We start from the raw sequence: 9807 nt of genomic DNA, 5'->3' as shown, positions 1-9807 counted from the left end.
TACAAGTTTGAGGATCCTAAATATTACAAAAAAGTTAGGCTGAAGATTTTGGTAGCGGCCACAACTTTATGGATTAGGCTACAGAAAATCTTATAAATTCCCTGAAAAACAACTTAAGAGCTCCTTTGTGAGCTGCAGGGATTCAGAAATGGTTAGATCTGTTAGATGGCAGTGCTCTAAAATCCTGGTCAGAGTTAAGCACTATGGGCCAGATGTATGAATCGCAAATGCAATTACCGAATCGCAAATTGCGATATAGGCCCCATTCGCAGCTATGGGCCTGTTGGCCCATAGCTGCAAATTTTTTGCATTTTCGCAAATTGCGATTTCTGAAACAGAAATCGCAATTTGCGAAAATCAAAGGGGCAGGGTGCTGGGGGCCTAAGGCCCCCTCTCCTGCACCCCAATTTTTATTTTTACACATGTAAAGGACACACATGCCAAAAGGGCATGTGTGCTTTACATTTCAAATTTAAAAAAGCAGTTTTACTGCATTTTTTAATTTTGCACCAGATTACCACCTAGTTGCTGGACACGGTATTTTGCAATTGCAAAATACCATTCTGTGAAAAATCGCAATTTGCGATTTTTTTCAGAATTGCTTTGCGACCTGGATTTGGCAAATCGCAAATTGCGATTCGCAAAATCCAGGTCGCAACGCAGAAAATCGCAATTTTTGCGATTTTCGGTATTTGGTCTGCGAATGCATTTGATGCATTGCAGACCCCGATTTTGCACTCACAAACGGCCGATTTCGCTGTTTGCAAGTGCAAAATCGGATGATACATCTGGCTCTAAGTCGGGTGGGCATCTTTCCAAATTTAAATATTTGCAATTGGCTTCATGGTCAGTGGCACATAAAGACAAATTACAAACCCCATGGGACATCGGAGCAGCCTTGCAACTGACCAGGGTCAAGAAAGAAGTTGCAAAACGGTATGGACTGTTGTGTCAAATGGACGACCTGCTGATACCACCATCCTACATGATCTGAAACAGATGCTTTGGAGCAACCAATTAGAAACTTCATGGCAAGTTTTTTCTGCACTCTTTATAAGGTGGTCAATTCTGCTATGTTTAAAAGAAATCACTTGTTTATCATACATAGGGCTTACTAGCAGAAATTCTTAACTCTCGAAATTTCCTGGTTCCCCCTTAGCGGTGCTGTAAGAAGTGCAACATGGCCAGGTCAGATGATCTTCACTTGTTTGTAGAATGCCCACGTTTGAAGTTTTTTGTGAGAAAGTAAGTTCATCTGCATGGGAGATGACCAACAAAGCAATTAAAGTAAACACCTGAGGAAAAGCCTAATAACCGGAAAACAAGGAACCTACTTTTTTATTTGATAATAATAGCAAGGAATGCTATTTGTAGAAAATGGCTGGATTCTGACCCCCTTAAGCTAGGGGCCTGGTTAATGTTAGTAAAGAGAATATACTTATTGGATTCAGGAGACCAAAGGTATAAGAACAGTGGTGATTTATGGTTCCCAGTGGTCGAATGGTTTCAAGTTAGGCACAGTGAGATCCTATGATTAAGAACACCACTTGAGTGTTCTCTTTTCTTTAGCGTGGATTAGAGCAATACCCGATTACCTTTTGTGAGAAGGAATGGCCCGTTTCCTGTGCCCTTGTGGGTGAGGGGGTATGTGGTTGGCTATTGTTGATGACTGGGTCACATGGGTTTGGTGATAAGGACAAAAAAAGTTGTTGAAGATGGCCTTCAGTTGCTTGTGTTCCTATCTGGAAGGGCTTCATTGGTTAGGCTGGACTATGCATATTGGAGCTAGATCATGACGGATGTTCATATGGCAGGTCTCTTTCTGGACTGGCATAGTGGGTAAGAAATGCTAATCTGAATGACGGTCTCAAGCGACCGCCAGTGGGTGACAATAATTCAAGCATTCCTTCCCTCACCTTGAAATTTGAAGAAACGTTGAAGCCATTCATTTTCACTCATCTGCATTCTATAGTTGATGACTTGCAGTTGGTGATGTGTGCTTTAGTCGGCCTTTATAACTGAGATGGTATTAGGACTGTATGTTTAGATCATAGTGATCTGTGACCAGATGAACTTCAGCATTCTTTTCTCACTTTCCAATGTACATTACTATACTGGGACTATTTAGGTTGCCTGAGAGTCTACTGTGTGTATCCATGTCAAAAAATGTTCTGAAATAACTACACTACATACATTGAGCTCTTTTGATCGAAGTTGGTGCCACACAATTGAAGAAATACTTTTGATCTGACTGGCATGATTTTGCCCCCTTCAAATTATGCTGCTACAGAGCCTATAGATTGGAAGCTTCCAAAATTACTATCAATCTATATAGCATACGTTCTTAATGTCCTTATCATAAAGCCCTCCCACCTATATCCTTCTGTTTAGTAATATTGCATTGGGTAAATGCAGCATCACCTGTCTAGTCCTCTGGATTTACACTGGTGGGTGACCATGGTGACATCCATGCTTCTTTAACCTTCCTCAGCCACTATCGATGGATTCATTCTGCTTTATTACCATATATGTCCATTGCCTTGTCCATCTTTAAATTTGCCATGCTTGTGTTTTCATCGACACACCTTTAAATAGAAATTTAGCATGAACATAGAATACATTGAAAAGGGTATGATAACTCAATGTACACCAATCCATAGGTAATATCTGATTAAGTTAGGGTATGAGCAGATTGAGAGTATAAATGAGAGTTTACATAAGTTGTTGAACTTCATATGAAGATATGGGTGATAAAGCAAAAGTAGTATGGTGACCATTATATCATGTGTGTATCTTGAACAAATAAACTAAATAAACTACAAATGTGCTTTCATTTTGATGGAGATAAGAGGAATGCTTAGAAATCATTCATATATTAACTTAAATATGCAGCTGGAAGTATAATTTCATTGAGGTTCACAACAGTGCAAAGGGTTAACTCACATTTTTCAGTAACTTCCAAGTCCATTGTATATTTCTCAAGCCTGATGCCTCGGCGTGCGCATTGGCTGCTAACCTCATTTCATCTCTCCGTTCCCCTGCCTGTGCTAACATTGGAAATCCTACTTAATCCCCACAGCTCTCTTTTCTCGAACTCTCTAATATGATTACTCCCTTTCTGTGCTTCAAGCTTTCAGAATTCTGTTTTATGGCTTAATCTACATGCTTTGTTGCAACCCCCAAAACAAACCTTGTCACAAGGGTAAGGGCCGTGATTTGCGTATTACTGCCGCATATGCGTGGGTGACCGGAAGTTCAGGAAATAACACATTTGAAACTTTATAGCTCTCCCTGTTTTTTAAAGACCAGCAAAATCCTGACACTTATGGTGTTTTGTGAAGAATGAATCGGCAGTTGTGGTATTCGACCGTGCACTGCCATATAACCTCGTGGTGACGCACTGTCACTATTTTTTATTTTGCCTGATATACGTACTAATGTGAGTCTTACTAAAAGCCGAATGAGTTTCGTTTGACGCCTGTGACAGGCCGACCTCAAAGTATCGTCCTGTGAGCTTCCTATGTGCGGTGGCTATGAAGGAGGGCAAAGCCACCTTATCAGGAAATGCTGGATTTTAATGAGTCCCTACCCTTTGGGAACGAAAGGGAGTTGTTTCTTAGTAGGGAAATTGAAGGGTTAATAGTTTCAGATGTTTCTGTCTACTCCTTGGAATTGCTGATGACCCTTCTCTGTCTCTGGGTAATCTACTTATTTTTGCATGCTCATAGAATTAAAGCATTAAAAGCATTAAGCAAAGCTATTCCTCTTTGTCGACTTAACCTTGACTTGGTTCTGCCTTTAAAGACTTACTTGATGACACCTGATGCTTGACTTCCCCGCAATCCATCTGAATGTCCAGTTTAGTGTTTGGGAATTTCCCTTTAGGGGAAATGAACCTTATTCGATTTGAATATTAGTGTCTTTAGATAAAATGCACTTTTTGTATTTGGACCTGCTTTGGATTCTACAGAACAATACTGTTGTAAGGTGATTATTGATTTATGACTAATCTGAATGATTTGAGTTTTTATCTTTGATAATGTGCTATTAAACATTCATGGTTTGCAAATCTACTCCTTTCTGTCATTATTGTAGAACTTAATGTGCTTCACTGTTATTAATGTACTGTTGACGGACTGATGATAATTTTCAATTCAAGACAAATGACTATCCACTCGAGTGAAGTGTGTATTTGAATTTGCACCAACAAGTGCATGGTGTAAACCCCGTTCCGTGCTGCTTCACTCAGGTTGCCAAAATCTGTTCCTCATTTCCAAAGTTTTAGCTAATTCAGCTAGTCTATAAATGCACTACCTTGCTTAACTTCAGACGTAGTCTTTGGGAGTGTTACTAATTTAAAATATTCCTGACAAGAATACCTACATTCTTAGCTAGTCAACAGTTTTCAATTCTTATATTTGATTAACTGCCTATTCTTTTATGTTTGTGAATTTTGCGACATACCGCTGTGTCAACGTTCGCCAGCTAGGTGATGGCTGGCTTTCAGTCTTATTATGGGGGTATTCCTAGAATTGCATCACAGCATACTAATTAATATATATGATAGCTCTAAAATAGACATTTACCTATTCCATTTTGAGATTTTATTAATCTTAAACTTTATGTAGTGTTTTAATTTCACTGATATCGCTTCCTGTGAACTCATTTCAGCTAAAGGGCACCTGTATGACTTCCTGGAAGGACGTTAGAGTGAAAGGTTAAGTGATGTTATTTCGTTTGGTATTTTGGGAGGACAAATCCGATTTGATGGTGCTTCTAGCATCCTTGGCATGTTAGTGAATCTATGTTCATGGCTGGACTGCATTAATTGCATACCTCCACGAAATATCACCACAAGCAAGGAAGTAAACATCAAATGGTGGAATATCATTTTCCTTTTTTGAGTTTATTAATGATTGTGTGAGCCCCACCAAGTGTCTTTGGAAGTCTAACACTCCTTGAGAAATTCAGTTTGAGTGCTTAAGGTGACAAAAACGATGCTTTCCTTTTGTAAATGAGCTGCAACCCTAACTACCTAATTATTTATTTGAACAGATTTCTTTCCGCTCAAACCTTTATTGGACAGATTCTGCGCCTGATTCAGAACTCAGTCCACAGGTTACTCCTTCACAAGGTTGACGGACATCCCGTCCACCGAAATCTAAATCCCATAGGATAGAATTGGATTTAGATTTCAGAGGATGAGATAATCGTTACCGTTATGACGGAGTAATCCGACTGCCGAGTTCTTAATCAGGCCTTTAGACAATACTAATGTACTTACAGTTACATTTTTAGATCTGGTTACAGATTACTTTTCTGCCACAGCCCATGTCACCAATCTTTCAAATAAACTATTGTTAGAAATTGGTTCTCTAATTGGCAGAGATATTCACCCTGTCCAAGTAGAGACCACACACCCAGTCAGGGTAAGTCACAACACAACCTAAATTAGCCAGTCCTTACCCTCCAGTAGCTTGGCACAGAGCAGGCAGGCTTAACATAGAAGGAAATGTGTAAAGTATTTGTGCAATCATTCATACAGTAACACAATGAAGACACCACAAAAAGTACTCCACACCAGTTTAGAAAAATAGATAATATCCGAATAAATTAAGACCAAAATGATTAAAATCCAATAAGCACAAGTCAAGAAATCACTTTTTAAAGGTTTAAGTGTGCGGATCCAAAAGAATCAGTGGTTGTATCCTTTTAACAGACAGTACCTGGGATGCGTCAAAAATAAGGACGCAGAGGGCCACACAGGAGGAGATGCATCAGAAAGTAAAGTGATGTGTCGGTTTTTCTGGCACGGCAAAGACAATGCATCATTTATTTACACGTGGCAAGGGGATGCATTGATTTCCAGGTAAACAGCTTTGGTTCATCACTGCGATGCAGGGATATTTTGATGCCCAGTGTGCAAATCCAAAACAAAATGGTAGGATGAAGCAGGCACTGCGTCGATCCCCTAGGCAATGCAGTGATCTTTCAGCCGCAGTGCAGGTTCTGCATCGATTTTTGCAGGCAATGCATCCATTTTCCAACGAGCTGGATTTTTTTATCTCTTTAGTGAAATCTTTGATGGCCCTGAGACTTCAAAGCAGGAGACAAACTCAGTTCAAGCCCTTGGAGAGCACTTGTGGGGGACGACAGACTCCTTCCAGGAGAGACAGGGGCCAGCAGACAGCAGTACAACAACCAGGAGAGCAATCCTTCCAGCAAAGCAATGCAGATGAGTCATTTGGGCAGCACAGCAGTCCCTCTGACAGGCCAGTTGTAGGTCAAGAAGTGTCTGACCTGGTGGTGTCACAGACCCAGTATATATACCCAAATATGTGTTTGAAGTGGAGGAAACTTCAAAGAGTGGCTTTGAAGTGCACAAGTTCCCCTTTCAACCCAGCTCTGTCTGCCAGGAGATCTGTGGGGGTGATGAGTCCTTTGTGTGCAGTCAGGCCACTAGCCTTTGAAGTGTGAGTGAGAGCCTCTCCACCCTTTCTGCCTAGGAAGACCCATTAGTATGCAGATGAATTCAGATGCAACTGAGTGACCTGTGTTTATACATAAGGGGAGCTGTCAACCAGCGCAGACCAGACGTGGATTGGAGACAGACTGTAAGGCACAGAGAGCAGTACTTGCAGAGAAATGCCTACTTTCTAAAAGTGGAATTTCTGAAATACTAATGTTAAATCCAACTTCACCTGTAAGCAGGATTCTGCACTACCATTCCAACCATACCAAACATGGCAATGTCACTCCCCTTAGATCAGAAATTACCACTTAAAAGTACATAAGAGAATTTCCAGTTCTGGCCTATGAGGGGAGCAGGCTTCAGAATAATGAAAAACAAATTTGTGATTTTGTTCTCTACCAGGACATGTAAAACATATAAGTACATGTCCTGCCTTTTACTTACATAGCACCGGGCCCTATTGGTTACCTAGGGCCTACCTTAGAGGTGACATATGAAATAAAAAGGACATTAAAAGTCTGGCAAATAGTTTTAAATGCCAAGTCGAAGTGGCAATGGAACTGCACACACAGCCTTCAATGGCAGTCCGGAGACATGGTTAATGGGCCACTTATGTGGGTGGCAGAATCAGTGCTGCAGGTCTACTAGTATCATTTAATTTACAGGCCCTTCGTGGATCTAGTGCTAGGGACTTATAAGTAAATTAAATATACCTATTGGGTATGAACCAATGTGACCATGTTTAGGGGAGAGTGTACAAGCATTTTAGCTCTGGTTAGCAGTGTTAAAGTGAGCAGAGTGCTAAAACCAGAAAAAGTAAGATCATAAAATGGAGGGAGGCAGGTAAAAAGGTGGGAGAAGACCAACCTAAAGCTGTCAGGTCTAACAACTGCAAAAATAAATACCCATATAGGGAGACTTTAATTTGAGTCTGCCCATCATCAGCTATCAGCTTCCAGATTTTTCCACATTAGGCATTGCTTAGATAGCCTGTCAATCAAGCCCTAGGCATTTTGTTGATGTACACTGTACCATTAGTGCTGTGGCGACAAAGAATGAAGCAGTCCCTTGCTGTGACTGAGCCCTCAGTTGGCCCCATTGTTCCCATCCCTCCTTACCCTCTCCCTGTCTCTCGTGTGGTTCTCTTTGCAGTGGTCTCTATCTCCCTACCAATTCCTGGCCTTGTGAAGGAAAGTTTTTTCCTGGCAACAATGTCACTTAGTATGGGCAACACAATACACAAAATGTATTGACACCATACAAAACAAGGCCTTTGAGCTCTCAATGTGTGAACTACTGAAAGCATAGTGCACTTCCTCACCCAAATCGAAATAAAAACAACGGTGATCAGACAACCTTTTGGATACTAGAGGTCTTCCAATGGTGTATTAAAACAATGTATTGTACTTGTTTATTAAAACATCTTTATGTATGTTTTTTTGTTTTCCATTTCAACTGCATACAGCTGCTCTGCTCCAATATACTAGAGCATCAGGGTCCTCATTTATTTTTTGTCCATGACATCTGACGATGTAGCATCGTTATATGGGTTCGAATTTCTTGCACCTTTATCCCACTACTTGGATACAGAAGGTAGGTTCTCAGGTTTCTTTCCTAGTCCACTGCCCTTGGGCATGCTGTTGCAGCTAAGCCACCACAAGACAGGGCCATGGGAATTACGCAACAGAAAAAGACCAAATTATGGTGCAGGTAGACTAAATTATGAAGCAAGAAATGTCAAATTATGCAGTTTAATGCAGCACATTTTGTGATGGCATTGCTGCAGTATTTTGCATTTGTACACGTTCATGCTGCCTGGGCAAAGATTATGCCTCATTAGTAACAATGTAACGCTCACATACAGTAATATGCAATTGAAATGTGACCAGACAACTTTTGTGAAGGGTCTTCTACTGCAGAGCAATACATACTGTCATATTTTTAGTAACTTTGAATTCGTTTGAGATACAAACAAAATGTCTTGGGGTGAAATCTGTAAATCATGCAGCAGATTTTGGTTTATGTGGCAAAAGCAGCAAATCCAAAATTATGAGGAAAATCCTGCGGCCACATAATTGAATAATTCAAGTAACCCATCCTATAGGGGAATATGTCAGTACTGAAATCAAGTCTCAGGAACAAATGTGGGGTAATCAAACAAGCACTAACAAAGCAAAATAGTTACGCGTGAATACACGGACATGCACAAATGCATGAAAACAGCATTTGGGCATACCTTTGTACACATTAGTACATCAAAGCTAGAACTGCAGGCTTTCCAATGAAAATAAGGTTATTAGGGATCCCTGATTTCACTTTTAGTCTATATAATCAAAGCCTTTAGTTAATTTGCAACACCTCTAAAAATATGCGTAAAGGAAGTTGAAAGCCTTCATATGCTGCATTGTGTTAAAATTATGATCTACATATTTATTGAATCAGGGGTATTCATAACTGCTTGCCATCTCGTTTTACATTCCTTTGATCTCTTCTTTGGTCCCTACTTCCACGACCTGTTCTCATATTGGGACTCTAACTAATTTCATTGGCTGGATCTTGGAATTGAAAACATAAAGCCCGTCGCTCACCATCTTCAGGAAGGACCTCAAGATGTGGCTCTTCGGATGAATCTCCTCCCCCCCAGCACCATGAGACCCTCACAGGTGAGTAGCCGCACTTTACAAATATTGATTGATTGATTGATTGATAAATCAGGAGTATTCTTCTTGGCACCCCTTTCATCCATTGACCCTTTTTTTACATTTTTTGCCCTGAAAGTCACCTACTCCAAAACAGTTTTTGGTAGAAAAGAATGTAGGCACACCCAAAAAGTTGAATGAATTCTAAAATATAGTCATGGAATGTCATTAACACTTAAATAGAGAACCTCTAGCCCCAGGCATCAGACCTTCATAACCAACTGTGGAACCTGAAGGTACAATTGTTCGAGGTACGAGCTGAGGGCCCAGTACACTGGCATATGCATAATTGGATAACCAGAGGCAGCGAGGGCCCCAATATGGTAGACCACATGGAAATGTGGTTTAAGGACCTGATACCACAAGAGGAATTTACCCTGATTTTCTCCATAGAAGAGGTCCACAGTGTTCCCAAGAAACCGCCCCCCCTCCTTCCCATCCAGGGGGTCCTCTGTATTGGATTTTTGCCAAGCTCTTACATTTTAAAGACCATGGTGAGATCCATAGGGTCATGATGAGATCCATAGGGTCAAATCAAATCAAGGTTTATAAAGTGCAACTAGTCACTCGTAAGGGTCTCAAGGCACTAAGGGGGTTTTCCCTTTGAGCTTCAGTCGAAGAGCCAGGTTTTAAGGT

Source organism: Pleurodeles waltl, chromosome 8, assembly GCF_031143425.1.
Source record: "Pleurodeles waltl isolate 20211129_DDA chromosome 8, aPleWal1.hap1.20221129, whole genome shotgun sequence".
NCBI lineage: Eukaryota > Metazoa > Chordata > Amphibia > Caudata > Salamandridae > Pleurodeles > Pleurodeles waltl.
Note: the sequence above shows the minus strand (reverse complement) of the source record.